The sequence below is a fragment of the Hyaena hyaena genome, unplaced genomic scaffold, assembly GCF_003009895.1.
Source record: "Hyaena hyaena isolate Hyena2069 unplaced genomic scaffold, ASM300989v1 scaffold_51, whole genome shotgun sequence".
NCBI lineage: Eukaryota > Metazoa > Chordata > Mammalia > Carnivora > Hyaenidae > Hyaena > Hyaena hyaena.
The window spans coordinates 4,416,749-4,432,888 of NW_024080683.1; positions in this window are offsets into that span (position 1 = coordinate 4,416,749).

The following is a 16,140-nucleotide window of genomic DNA, read 5'->3' on the forward strand; positions in this document are numbered from 1 at the left end:
TAGTGTCAGAAAACAGAGAATCAGGCCCTAAAAAATCAGGAACAAGATAAGGAAGTCCATTTGCTTCTGTTCAGGATTATACTGGATTTCCTAACAAGGGCAGTAAAACAGGAAAAAGAAGTAACAAAACTCAGAGATGGGAAGAAGCATGGGGCACCTGGGGGCTCAGCCAGTTGAGTGTCCAACTTCCGCTCAGGCCATGATCTCACAGTTCATGGGTTTGAGCCCCACATCAGGCTTTGTGCTGACAGTGTGGAGCCTGCTTCGGATTCTCTGTCTCCCTCTCTCTCTGCCCCTTCTCTGCCCACATTCTCTTTCTCTCTCTCTCTCTCTCAACAATAATCATTAAAAATTTTTAATGGGAAAAGGCAGTAGAAGGTAGATGTATTGGAATAGCCTTTATTTATAAAGATATAATTGTCTACATAGAAAGTCCCAAAGGATCTAAAAGCAAATGGTTGGAAATAACAGAGCTCGTTATTTGGCTGAATAGAAGACCAATACACACAATCATATGCAATTTCTTTTTTTAATTTAATTTATGTTTTTTAAGTAAACTCTACTCCCAATGTGGGAATTGAACTCCTGACCCCGAGATCAACAGCCTCATGATATACTGACTGAGCCAGCTAGGTGCCCCTCAAATATCATTTCTTTTTTTTTGTTTTGTTTTGTTTTTGTTTTTGTTTTTTTGTTTTTTTTTTACAAATAGTTTATTGTCAAATTAGTTTCCACATAACACCCAGTGCTCATCCCCACAAGTGCCCTCCTCCATGCCCACCCCCCTCCCCCCACATCCATCAGTCCTCAGTTTTTGTCAGCATTCAAGAGTCTCTCATGGTTTGCCTCTCTCCCTTTCCCCCACCATTTCCGCCATTCTTCTCCCCCTTGTTCCTCCGTCAAGTTCCTCCTAATCCTCCTATACGTGCAAACATATGATATTTGTCCTTCTCTGCCTGACTTATTTCGCTCAGCATAACACCCTCAAGGTCCATCCATGTTGCTACACATGGCCAGATTTCATTGTTTCTCATTGCCATGTAGTATTCCATGGTATAGATAAACCACATCTTCTTGATCCATTCATCTGTTGATTGACACTTAGGCTCTTTCCATGTTTTAGCTATTGTGGAGAGTGCTGCTATGAACATTGGGGTACATGTGCTCCTATGCATCAGCACTCAAATATCATTTCTAAGCATTGGCAACAAACAGAGGTATAATTTGGGGGGAAATGCAGTTTACAATAACAATAAGAAAAACTTTAGCTACATCAAATGAAAGTTGTATAATACCTACATGGAATAAATTCTAAAACTCTATTCAAATAACATCAAAGAAAACCTTTTACAGAAATAAATGGTGGTGCACCTGGGTGGCTCAGCTGGTTAAGCATCTGACTCTTGATTTCAGCTCAAGTCATGATCCCAGGGTTGCAGGATAGAGCCCACATCAGGCTCCATGCTGAGCATTGAGCCTGCTTAAGATTCTTTCTCTCCCTCTCTCTTTCCCTCTCTCTCTTCACCTCCCCCACTTGCACATGTGCATACTCTCTCTCTCAGGCAGATAGATAGATAGATAGATAGATAGATAGATAGATGATAGATAGATAGATAGATAGATAGATAGATAAACAGTGAAGGGTCTTCATTAGGAAGAACTCTGTCAGTACTCCCCACTCTGATCTATAGAGTCAATGTAATTTAATTCCAAATCCCAATGGTTTCCTCCTTAAACTGATAAGCTGATTCTAAAATTTGTATCGATGAATGAAGACCAGAATAAAAAATAATAAAGACTGTTTTAGAGAAGAATAAGGTAGGAGGACTCGCCCTATCAGACTTGAAGATATTAATTATAAAGTTATAATAATGAAGACGGTGCAGACTGATGCTGGCATAGACAAATGGATTTAATGGGCTAGAAGGGGTTCTGGAAACAGACTTACACATGTGTGGACGTAATATATCACAAAAGCAGTACATACTGTGGAAAGGAAGGATTAGTCAATAAGTGATAATGGGACAAATTAGGGGGAAAAAATGAAGTTGGATCCCCACCTCACACTACATAATTCCAGACATACTAAAGACGTTGATGGGAAAGCTGATATTTTTTAAACATCTAAAATAAAGTACAGCTTATCTAAAACTGAGAACTAGAAAGATTGACAAATTTGACTATATAAAAATTGGGGATTTCATTTATTCAAAAGACCCCACAAAAGAATCTGTAGACAAGACCCAAACCAATAGCAGATATTTGCAACATGTGTAATAGGTGGTGTGCTGATCAATGTTTAAAAGCTAGCTGTCCATGATTTGTAGGGTTTGATGATTTCTGTGGAGGAGATGTTCCCAACAAGGCCTATTTCAAGCTACCAACATAATGTCACTATATACAGAGTTAGGAAGAGATGGAGATGCACAGAATTGCTCTTGGACAAACCAGCTCCAGCACACCATTGCATATGACCCTAAGGCACTGGTTTCCATCATATCTAAAGAACTCTTTCTGTATACCCATAATTAAACATCCCACAATGCCATAGAAAATGGGTAAAAGTCACAAGTCATCATTTTGCAGAAGAGGAAACATGGAGAATAGAAGTATAAAATTATTCTCAACCCTCATTAATAATTCTATAAATGTTAATTAAAATGATAGTAGGAAACCATATTATACTCTTCAGATGGGCTAAAATTAAGAAAGACTACTATACAAAGTAATTGAAAAGACTTGTATCAAGGGCAACTCCTAAGCAATGTGTTATAAGTATATAAATTGGCACAAATGCTCTAAAATAGAACTTGGCATTATCTTATAAAATTGAATATTTGAATGCCCAACAATCCAGCGATATGCACTTTCAGGAATATACTGTAGAGGGATTCTTGCCCAAGTGCACCAGGAGACACAGACTTGAGTGTTCACAGTGGTACCTTTTGTAACAGCAAAAAATAAAAACAAAAACATTCTAACCCAAATATTTGTTCGGACAAGCTGAACGACTATGAGAAAGAAACACTGTAATGGATTTATTACAAGGATTTGATTGTGTGCAGTTATAAAAGCTGGTTACACTGTCTGTGTGAGGCTGTTGTGTGTCTCTGGCTGGAGCTAAAATCCCCAGAATGGGGAGTGTGGATATGAGTGGGGGAAAGAAGGACAAACTGGAAGCCACAAGGATGGACTGGAATCTGCATTCATCTCTCACTACTTCTAAACCTTTAGTGTGTTCATCACGGAGTTAAACACGCACCTGCCCCAAGAGTTGGGAGAACCTGAATCAGGTCCTAAAGGCGTAGGAGGTGCTATGGGTCTACACAGACTTCCTCTGTGTAGAAATATGGCTGTTCCTTCACTTCCACCTTCTGTTTGGGGCACAGGATGCCTCTGGTCTTTTCACATGAGAAGTCTAAGAGCCTTAGAGAAGTGAAGTGGCCTGTAACCTCGAAACCCATATATATATACCATATGTAATCCATATGTATAATATATATATATAATCTATATATTTATACACATAATATTAGTTTTGGGTATACAATATAGTGATTCAGCAATTCTGTACATTATTCAGTGCTCATCATGGTAATTATACCCTTTTTCTTTTTAAGTTTATTTATTTATTTTGAGTGGGAAGGGGCCGAGAGAGAGGAAGAGAGAGAAGGAATCCCAAGCACACTCCAGTCTATCAGCACCGAGCCTGACATGGGGCTTGAACTCCTGAACTGCACGATCATGACTTAAGCTGAACTTGGACAGTTAACCAACTGAGTCACGCGGACACCCCACGGTAATTCTACTTTTAATCCCCCTCACCTATTTCACCCATCCTTCCACCCACCTCCCCGGTGGTAACCATCAGTTTGTTTTCTGTTTTTTGGAGTATGATTTTGGTTTGTCACTTTGTTTCATAAATCCACATATCAGTGAAATCCTATGATATTTGCCTTTCTCCAACCGACTTATTACACTTAGCATTATAATCTAACTCTATCCGTGTTGCTGCAAATGGCAAGATTTCATTCTTTTTATGGCTGAGTAATATTCCATTGTATACATATACCACATCTTCTTTATCCATTCATCAGTCAATGAATGGGTTGCTTGGGTTGCTTCCATAATTTGCTTGTAAATAATACTTTAGTAAATATGTGTGTGCATGTATCTTTTTGAATTAGTGTTTTTGTATTTTTTGGATAAATACCCAGAAGTGGAATTACTGGATCAGATGAGAATTCTATTTGTAATTTTTTAAAAAATTTAATGTTTATTCATTTTTTTAAGAGAGAGAGAGAAAAAGCTGGAGAGGGGAAGAGAGAGAATCCCAAGCTGCTATGACAGCGCAGAGCCTGACATGGGGCTTGAACTCACAAACTGTGAGATCATGACCTGAGCTGAAATCAAGAGGTGGATGCTTAACCAACTGAACCACCCAGGTGCCCCTATTTGTAATTTTTCCATACTGTTTTCCACAGTGGCTGCACCAGTTAGCATTCCCACTAACAGGGCTAGATGGCGTCCCTTTCTGCACATCCTCGCCAACACCTGTTTCTTGTGTTGTTGATTTTAGCCATTCTGACAGTTATAAAGTTATATCTCACTGTGGTTTTGATTTGCATTTCCCTAATGATGAGTGATGTTGAACATCTTTTCATGTGTCTGTTGGCCATCTGTATGTCTTCTTTGGAGAAATGTCTGTTCATTTCTTCTGCCCATTTTTAAATTGGATTATTTGGGGTTTTGATGTTGAGTTGTATGACTTCTTTATACATTTTGGATACTGCATCCTTATCAGTTGTGTTATTTGTAAATATCTTCTCCCATTCCATAGGCTGCCTTTTAGTTTTGTTGATTGTTTCCTTTGCTGTGCAGAAGCTTTTTAATTTAATGTAGTCCCAACAGTTTATTTTTGCTTTTATTTCCCCTGCCTCAGGAGATGTATCTAGATAAATGTTGCTATTGTCAATGTCAGAGAAATTACTGCCCATGCTCTCTTCTAGGATTTTTATAATTTCAGGTCTCTCACTTAGGTCTTTAATTTATTTTGAGTTTATTTTTGTGTATGCTATAGAAAGAGATCCAGTTTCATTCTTTTGCACATAGCTGTCCAGTTTTCCCAGCACCATTAGTTGAAGAGTCTGTCTTTTACCCATTGCATGTTCTTGCCTCTTTTGTTGAAGATTAATTGACCATATAATTGTGGGTTTATTTCTGGGTTCTCTATTCTGTTCCATTGATCTATGTGTCTGTTTTTGTGCCAGTGCCATAGTATTCTGATTACTACAGCTTTGTAGTATATCTTGAAATTTAAGATGGTGATCCCTCCAGTTTTGCTCTCTTTTCCAAGATTGCTTTGGCTATTTGAGGTTCTTTCGTGGTTCCATAGAAACTTTAGAATTGTTTGTTCCGTTACAGTTCTGTGAAAACTACTGTCAAGATTTCAATGGGGATTGCATTAAATCTGTAGATTGCTTTGAGAAGTATGGACATTTTATTTATTTTAATTTTTTAAATGTTTTATTTATTTCTAGGAGAGAGAGAGAGACAGCGTGAGCAGGGGAGGGTCAGAGGGAGAGGGAGTCACAGACTCTGAAACAGGCTCCAGGCTCTGAGCTGGCAGTCAGCACAGAGCCCGACGCGGGGCTCGAACCCACGAACCGCGAGATCATGACCCAAGCGAAAGTCGGACGCTTAACCGACTAAGCCACCCAGGCGCCCCTGGACATTTTAATAAAATGTGTTCTGCCCGTCTCTGAGCATGGAATGTGTTTCCATTTGTGTCACCTTCCATTTCTTTCATCAACGTTTTATAGTTTTCTTTTATCTCCTTGGTTTATTCTAGATATTTCCTTCTTTTTGATGTAACTATAGATGGGATTGTTTTCTTATTTTTTTACCTGCTACTTCATTATTAGTGTCTAGAAATGCAACAGATTTTTGTATATTGATTTTGTATCCTGTGACCTTACTGAACTCACTTATCAGTTCTAGTAATTTTCTGGAAGCCTGTTTTTAAGAAATAGCCTTATGCATCTGAAACTCTTTTCTAAATTTTTAAAAGGTTTATTTATTTTTAAGAGAGAGAGAAACAGGGCATGAGCAGCAGAGGGCCAGAGAGAGAGGGAGGCACAGAATCTGAAGCAGCTCCAGGCTCTGAACTGTCAGCACAGAGCCCGACACAGGGCTCTAACCTACAAATTATGAGATCATGATCTGAGCCGAAGTTGGATGCTTCACCCACTGAGACACCCAGGTGCCCCCTGAAACTCTTTTCAAAAGTGTATATGTCAGCATTTTGGATTGGGGTACATGCTGTTCCTCCTCTCCAAGCACATTCCTGACCCATGTACTTGTGCCCGTTGCTGCTAACGACATCATTATACAGGCTTAGGTAGATTTGCAATAACAGATCTACTTACGTAATTATTCACCAAAGGAAGTTATTCATTCTACTGCAAATAGATGTGATCCCAGGACTGATTTCCTCCTGGATCTTTATAATATAATCTTAACTAAATCTGAGCACTGCCTCCAAATGTTCGTTTTATTTAAATGTGAATTACTGGCTTTGAGCTAAGGCCAAGTTCTCAATCCTCTATCCAAATCTGGCACTGTATTATCCATGGTTTCTCTGTGACTACTGATCTAAGGGGAACAACAACACTCTTTGGTGGAAGAGGATAGTAAATTCCTAACCTTCATTTCTCTCTTTTTAACTACTCATCTAGGAGGCAGTTTAAATCCATTGCTAAAACATAGCATTAGAATTCAAATTATTTTGGGGCACCTGGCTGGCTCAGCCAGTGCAGCGTGTGACTCTTGATCTTGGGGTCATGAGTTCAAGCCCCACATTGGGGGTAGACCCTACATTAAGAAAAACAAAATAAGGGGCGCCTGGGTGGCTTAGTCGGTTAAGCGCTCGACTTTCGCTTAGGTCACGATCTCACGGTTCGTGGGTTCGAGCCCCGCGTCGGGCTCTGTGCTGACTGCCAGCTCAGAGCCTGGAGCCTGTTTCAGTCTGTGACTCCCTCTCTTTCTGACCCTCCCCTGCTCACGCTGTCTCTCTCTCTCTCTCTCCTCTCTCTCTTAGAAATAAATAAAACATTAAAAAAAAAACAAAATAAATAAAACTATTTAATTTTATTTTTTGACTGATAGTTTTTATTAGTTTTAAGGTTGCTAAACATTATCATATTGATGAAATATTTCTTATGAAAAAGTTTTTTTTCTTTTTTTGTTTATAATAGTTTACTGTCAAGTTGGTTTCCATATAACACCCAGTGCTCATCCCCACAAGTGTCCTCCTCCATGCCCATCACCCCCCTTCCCCTCCCCCCCACCACCATCAGCCCTCGATTTGCCTCCCTCCCTCTCCCCCACCATTTCCCCCCTTCTTCTCCCCCATGGTCCTCCGTTAAGTTCCTCCTAATCCTCCTATACGTGCAAACATGTTGTATCTGTCCTTCTCTGCCTGACTTATTTCGCTCAGCATAACACCCTCAAGGTCCATCCACGTTGCTACACATGGCCAGATTTCATTCTTTCTCATTGCCATGGAGTATTCCATGGTATAGATAAGCCACATCTTCTTGATCCATTCGTCCGTTGATGGACACTTAGGCTCTTTCCATGTTTTGGCTATTGTGGAGAGTGCTGCTATGAACATTGTGGTCTATGTGCCCCTATGCACCAGCACTCCTGTATCCCTTGGGTAAATTCTTAGGAGTGCTATTGCTGGGTCGTAGGGGAGTTCTATTGTTAATTTTTTGAGGAACTTCCACACTGTTTTCCAGAGGGGCTGTACCAGTTTACATTCCCACCAACAGTGTAGGAGGGTGCCCGTTTCTCCACATCCTCGCCAGCAGAAGATATGAACAGACACTTCTCCAAAGAGGACATCCAGATGGCCAACAGACACATGAAACGATGCTCAGCATCCCTCCTCATCAGGGAAATACAAATCAAAACCACACTGAGATACCACCTCACACAGTCAGAGTGGCTAAAATGAGTAAAACTATTTAATTTTATTTAATTGACAAAGAGATTAAGTCTTTGTCAATGCATTTATTGTGAACAATAATAAAAAAACAAAGTTCCAGTACTGGGCAAGTGTTTGGCTAATCTCCTAAAGAATATTACAGCAATGTATAACTTGAAGTGAATTTTTCTCCATCTTTAAAATCATTAGGCCAAGAGTAAATAATTAGGGTTGAATACAATTTTATATTAGATTTTTTGCCATAGTTTTATACTTTGAATAACAAATACTTTATTTTATAATTAATGTAGTTTTAAACAGGGCTATTCCCATATGCTTCTACACATATGTTTACAAAGAGTTATATATATATATATATATTTAATTTTTATGTTTATTTTTGCAAGAGCCAGAGAGACAGAGCACAAGTGGGGGAGGGGCAGAGAGAGAGGGAGACACAGAATTCTAAGCAGGCTCCAGGCTCTGAGCTGTCAGCACAGAGCCCAACACAGTCACAAACAGTGAGATCATGACCTGAGCCGAAGCCGGACGCTTGACTGCGCCACCCAGGTACCCCTATATATATATATATATATATATATATATACCCATATATATATATATTTAATACATTTTATTTTAAGGTTTATGTGTGTGTGTGAAAGAGAGAGAATGTGCATGAACATGCGAGCAGGGAAGGTGTAGAGAGAGAGGGAGAGAGAATCCCGAGCAGGTTCCATACTATTTGTCAGTGCAGGGCCCAATATGGGGCTTGATCTCATGACCTTGAGATCATGACCCGAGTTGAAATCAAAAAGCAGAAAATTAAGCAACTTAGCCACCCAGGCACCCCTACAAACACTCATAGTTTAAATAAAGAACCCATGAATAACAAATTCTTTAGTTTAAATCATTTCAGTGACTGAAAATCTAGTTTCACAAAGTAGTGAATTGGAAGGTAACGATTTAAATTTGCCATTTTTCCCCTGCCACACTATTTGTCAGGGATGAGTTCCCCTGCTAACACTAAAATATAATTTAATTCACCAAAACACAATTCATAGTCTGCTTTTCTAGGAATATGTTTTTATGAAGTGAGATATGTCAGTACTTCTTTCATTTCCTTTAAGTCACCTCTGTTCTTTTTTGCTAAATTATTTTGACTATTAACAAGATAGTTTACAACAGGGGCGCCTGGGTGGCTCAGTGGGTGAAGTGTCTGACCTCGGCTCAGGTCATGATCTCATGGTTTGTGAGTTCAAGCCCTGCATTAGGTTCACTGCTGTCAGCGCAGAACCTGCTTGGGATTCTGTCTCCCTCGCTCTCTGCCCCTCCCCCACTCACGTTCCCTTCTCTACCAAAAATGCATTTGTTGGGATGAGCACAGGGTGTTATATGGAAACCAACTTGACAATAAACTATTTAAGAAAAACAATCCTTTCAGAGAATAGATTAATAAAGAGCACTGGACTCTGCACCAAGAAAAAAAAAAGATAGTTTAAAATAAAATGCCCCAGAACCCATATATTCATAAATATACTTATTGGGTTATATTCTGATAAGGTTATTATTCAGAGACCTCAAAAGAGATACAGGCAAACTTCCATCTGCAAAGAGGAAAACACCGCAGACTAACTGAGCTGAAGCAGTTTCATATACAGACAGAAATAGGCTGCTTTGACCTTCTCCTTCTTTTACTCTTTTTTCCCTAAGCTTATTTATTTTGAGAGAGGCAGAGCAGCACAAGTAGGAGGGGCAGAGGGACAGAGCGAGACTCCCAAGCAGGTTCCGCACTGCCAGCACAGAGCCCGATGAGGGGCTTGAACCCCAAGCCATGGGATCATGACCAGAACCGAAACCGAGAGTCAGACTCTGAGCTGACTGAGCCACCCAAGTTCCCCTTCCTTTACTCTTTTGGGTTAAGGTGTCTGGATATGTGTCCCTGGCCTGTGGGTACCTGCCACAAACTGGATTTTCAGGGAAGCAGACTCTGAGGCAGAGGTTAGGGTACAGGAAGTTTCCTGGGAAGCACTCTTGGAATCATAGCTGCCCCACTGCCCCAGCTTAGGCCCCTATTAGGGGAGAGAACAGTGCCCTCCCCCACCCCCCACCCCCAGCCAAAGGGAAGGTGATTCTAGAGGGCTTTACAATCCAGCTGTTTCTCTCCACATCAAGATTCTCCTTCCAGTGCCAATTTTGGAAGAAATGTTTATTTTAATTAAGGCAGACAATACTTTTTAAAATGAAGGATCTGTAAATACTCATCCCTAAACATTTTTTGAGATTTATAATTTCAATTATAATATTCATGATCAATGAGCAATTTAGAAAAAAAATACGGCCTTGTACTGGAATGAGCTTACTATATATCTATTTCAGACACTATCTTAAGAATTGAAAAGTTAGTGTTTTCTGCCTTTTTAGAAAATGTAAATTTTTTTTCTCAAAATTTGCTTTTGATGTTGTTGCCTTTTGTGGCCCCCTAGGTCTGTCCTTGGCCCTCGGCATCCCTTCCCAAAATCCGGTCTTGCTGTCAGTTGGGTAGAGATGTTTAGTGAGGAAGAAAAATCTGAGCAGGACCCACCCAGCTTTTATATCCTGCATGGCTGAACTTTAATGAAAGTTTGAGCTTTTCCAAAAGTGTGGTCTCCACTGACTGGGGAGGAAAAACAGTTGGAAAAAATGCTTTGAGCATGTGAACCATGTAATTTCATTTGAACTAAGGAATTCCAAAAATACTTGCTTATTGAAAGGGCAGTTATGTTTTTGTGTTGGAACTTGTTATGGAGAATACGAAGTACTAGTTCTTCCCTCCCTAACTTTTTCTCAAAAACATAAAAAAAAAATTAGAGACTGGGTGGCTCAGTAGGAAAGTAGTGTGGAGAGGGTAAGGTGGACCACAAAATAGACCTTGCTTGGGACATCTATCCACTCTTTTGTGACCTATTGAGCCCCCTCAGCTTGAGACCACCCCCTCCCCACTCTGGTGGCAATCGGGGCTCCATCTGGCCACGTCTTCAAGATTACGGTAGTTGGACTGATACCCAGACATGTTGCCAGTTCTGCTCACTGATGCCAATGTAAATGCCGTGCCAGTAGTGAGACAGAAACTTCTGGGTCCTTGCTGGGCAACCTGGTCAAACAGAACATTTTTAAAGGATTTTTTTAATGTTTATTTTTATTTTATTTTGTTAAAAACTATTCTTAATGTTTATTTATTTTTGAGAGAGAGAGAGAACAAACAGGGAAGGGGACAGAGAGAGAGGGAGACACAGAATTTGAAGCAGGCTCCAGGCTCCGAGCTGTCAGCACAGAGCCCGATGCGGGGCTCAAACCCACGAACCATGAGATCATGACCCGAGCTGAAGTCAGACAGTCAACTAGCTGAACCACTCAGGTACCCCATGTTTATTTTTATTTTTATTTTTGAGAAAGAGAGAGACACACACACAGTATGGGTGGGGGAGGGACAGAGAAGAAGACAAAGGATCCAAAGCAGGCTCCATGCTGTCAGCAAAGAGCCCTGTGAGGGGCTCATGTGAGACCATGTGAGACCATGACCTGAGTCCAAGTCAGACCCTGAACTGAGTGAGCCCCCAGGTGCCTGAAGCAGAACATGTTTAGGTTGCGTCTGACAACTGGTCTCTGTGAGGGGGTCGGGTGTTCATAAAAACATTCATAACTAGCATTTGGGGGAATGTGTACCATGTGTCAATCACAATACTGGGGACTTTTACATGAGTGACATGATTCAGTCCCTACAACAATCCATTATGGAGTTCTGAAGCTTAGAGAGGTTAAGAACCCAGATTTTGGGGGCACCTGTGTGGCTGAATCGGTTAAGCCTCTGACTTCAACTCAGGTCATGATCTTGCGATTCGTGGGTTTGAGCCCTGCATCGGGGCTCTATGCAGACAGCTCAGAGCCTGCAGCCTGCTTTGGATCCTCTGTCTCCGTCTCTTTCTGCCCTTCCCCCACTCACACTCTGTCTCTGTCTCTCTCTCTCATTCTCTCTCTCTCTCTCAAAAATAAAAATTCAAAAAATTAAAAATAAAACAAAGAAAGAACCCAGATTTTGAAACCAGTCTGTCTCCAGAGCCTTTGATCTTTTTCCCAAGTCTGTGAGCCCTTGCTTTTGATAATGGGTTTCACTGTACTAGATTAGAATCTCAAGTACCAGTGTAGCAGATGCTGTTGGTGCTCTGACCATGACTCTTTGGGGCTTTATCAACCGCCAGCAGGTGCACCATCTTGCAATGGCTTTTTCTAGTGGCCGGAGGTCCAGCTGTGACCATGGAAGCTGAGTGTGTGGAGATTTGACACCTCCCAGGAGCAACCCTTCTCTGATGACTGACAACAGTTGGTGTATAAATCTCTTGCTCCCTCACTTCCCAGGTAGAACACCTCAGAGGCACGAGCTGTACACTGGTTCCCAGAATTCCTCAGAGGGACTAAGCACCTGCTATCCACGGTGCTAACAAGCTTGGAAACACTCCTTTTGTTGGCTGTCTTCTGTACCATGTCTTACTTTCCCTGCTGGCATTTCCCAACATCACCACCCAAATATACTATTTGGATGTGTATTCTAGTCTCAGAGTCAGCTTCTGGGGGAAACAAAGTGAAGACAAAGAGTAAAGGTGAATCTATGAAGGAAGGGTACCAGGTAGAAAAGGTGCTGCATTGTTGGAAGGAGGAAGCATGGGAAGTGGCTCATAGATGGTTTCCTGTTCTTGAAGGTGACAGTATTTTTGTGAGACGGGAGAGAAAGGCTTTGGAGGATTACTGAAGGCTGACACTGGACAATTACTTGACTGCTCGGTTGGGTGGAACTTCTTTCAGATGTTCTTTTTTTCTCCATTCTTTCTTAACTTATATTTGTTCATAGTTTAATGAAAAGTAAGAGAACCCAAGAAATGCTATTATTGATAACTGGAATAATAAAACAAGATAGAAATGCCAACATGTTCTGAATAGAACATTGAGGATATAATCATAAGTAAATGAAAGAGAAAAAGTACATATCTAATTTTGGAGGATTTATAACTTACATTTGCCATATGGTGTGAATATAATAATGCTATATACTGTGTTTCATATTAAGCTCTTTTACTAACTTTACTACACTTAAAGAGTAGTTTCTCAACTTGCAACTCCATGTTCTTTGTTGATTAACTGGACTTCCAGTGGTACCTAAATACAGTTTCAGGGACTAACATGAGCATGGGAAACTCTTGACTTGTTAATGGCAATGTGTTGTGTTCATACATTTTAATCCTTTGATTTCTTTGATTTCATATACTTAACTTCATGTCTGAATTAACAATTGAGTTTTGCCTGAAACTAGATATCTTTAACGTATCTTATATGCTGGTCATATGGTCTGGATAAGTTTGTTTTGAAACTTTTGCTTGGAGGTATTGTTAATAGTACTTTCATGATGAAGAAGCTTAGTAATGTCCATTTTTAAAAATTTATGTATTTATTTTGAGGGGGGAGGGGCAGAAAGAGAGGGGAATAGAGAGAACCCAAGCAAGCACTGCCCTGCCAGTGCAGAGATTGATGAGGGCTCGAACCCATGAACCATGAGATCATGACTTAAGCTGAAATCAAGAGTCCAATAACTCAGCCCAATGACTGATCTACCCCGGTAACCCAGAAATGTCCATTACTTTATAAAATCTATAGATTAGGAGAATGATGATGATAGTCAACATTGTAATAATGTTGTCTGGTGACAGATGATGAGTACACCTACCATGGTGAGCGTAGTGTAATGTACAGAATTATCGAACCACTACATTGTTCACCTGAAACTAATGTAACATTGTATGTCAACTATACCTCAGTCATACAATTTTTTTAATACAGGATGATAGAATCTTAAGTAAATATTTCTTCTAGTGAATACTTTAGCCACAAGAGGGAACTATGTGAGCAAAAACTGGGTATTTTGAGATATTCTCTAAAGGACCTCAGCACCCATTCCCATCCCTTGAGTCTTGAAGCATTCCAATATGTCTGCCACATTTTAGCCAAATGGTGTTTCCCCCATAGATCTGGGCTACAGGGCTGAATAACGCCTCTCCGCCTTTTAAGAGACACTAACAGGTAAACTGGTTTTTATGTTCCACATCAGGGAAAGACGTGGCCTTCATAGCGAAGTGTGTACAGACAATGGCCAGCTTCCTTTCCTAACCCACACAGTAGGCTGATCTGCACCCCTGTGCTTCCCCCACCTGGTTAAGGTAAAGACACAGAAGGAGCTCTTGCCATCCTTATCCATTTTCTTCTTTGCTATTGAAGAATCCTGAGATGGCGAACAGTGAGGTTGCTTGGGGCCTTGGAAGTGTAGGTGGAGAGGAGCTGTTGGGACCCTGTTCTACCTTCTCAGAGCCCTGCAGAAGGTGACCCTCACGTGCTGAGAGGCAGCAGCAAGCAGTCAAGAGCACAAACCCTAGGGGCCATTGGAGGAAAGAAAGACCCTGCAGTGTATTATGTTGGGCATTTTTAGGGAGTGACTTGGGAAGGGAGAGAGTCTTCCTTTGGTGAATTAGATGTGGAACTGATGTGGATGGGTTAATGTTGTCAAAATACTATCCAGTTATTAAATCATTAATTCCGGACTCATATATTGCCTCTGACATCATACTTGGGTAATGTGATTCCTTCTTCTCTCTCTTCCTTCCACTGCTTATTTTTAAGAATCCACATGCTCCTTTGGATAAATTCTTGTCTTCATTTTTGCTTAAGCTACAAAGGATGCTATCCTCCAGTTGAACGTGAAAATGCTGATTTCACTCAGTTTCTTAGCAGAGCAAGTTTTCTTTCTTTTTTTAAAGTTTAATTATTTATTTTGAGCAGGGCGGGGGAGTCAGGGGGAGAGAGAATCCCAAGCAGGCTCCACACTGGCAGCATGGAGCCTGATGCGGAGCTCAGATCACGAACCACGAGATCATGACCTGAGCCAAAACCAAGAGTCAGGTGCTCAACTGACTAAGCCACCCAGGCACCCCAGCAGAGTAATTTTTCTGCATGAAGGGTTGAGTAAGAAAAATATTCTTAAGAATTAAAAAAAATTAATTAGTAAGTCAGCCAAACATAAATTATTACGTATCTTTAGTTAGTGAGAAAATAAGTCTGTGGAAAGAGAGAATATAGTGGAGTTGTTAAGTGTTGGCGCTCTGGGCTCAAGTTTGGCCTCCACTGCTTCCCAAGTCTGTGAACCTTGAGCCTCTCTAGAAGCCTCAGTTCCTTCTGTCTGTAAAATAGGGATAGTGGCTACCTCATATGATTGTTAAGAGGATAAAAAGTAATTAATGCAGAGTGCTTAGGGCAGTCTCTGGCACACACTAAATACTGGTTACTATTATTTGTGAAACAGAAGCAATCATTAGGAAGGTCTTCTTTGTGTCTAGGGCACAGAGTACTCTGAACTCTTGGTTTCTAGCATTAAAAGAAGTGAAAGTCTGAGCAGATGGGTATGATTACTGTCTTCATTCTACAGGTGGGGCACAGGTAAGGGGAGCGTAGAGGGCCAGCAGCATGACAGCGGGCAGGATGAGCCAGGCAGTCCATCAGCATGATGGGCTCAACTCACCCTGATGGGTGCTACTGAATGACCTCCAGTCACGCCAACCAGTCTCATCTGCTCTCCATGGCAGGGTTGTTCCGTCCTTCAGATAGCTCTTTCCATCAGGAAGTCAAGCAAACTCCGGCTCGCCGGGGGAGGGCACAGAGGAGTGGGGCTCGTGCTCACAGCAATTAGGAAGCCAGGGTACCTTCTGACTTTTTACGTGCTGGGAGGACAACGGGGAGATGCAGTTCGGAGACTCTAGCACATGCATAAAGAGTATAAATGGGGGGGCACCATCCATTAGGGGGGCACTCCTAATCAAGTCCTTGTCAGCCTGATTAAAATGCATAAGAATCACAGGGGTATTTGTTAAAAATGCTAACTCTTGGCCTAGGACTTGGCCAGGAATTCTGCATTTTAAATGTATCTCCAGGTAATTTTGATGCAATCGATGAGCAGACCACACTTTGTGAACACTGAACGCCTCAAAAACAAATTAACATACTTTTTAAAAAGCAGCACTTATTATTCTTCTTGTTTATGAAAGAAAAATTAGAAAATGCTAATAATAAAAAAG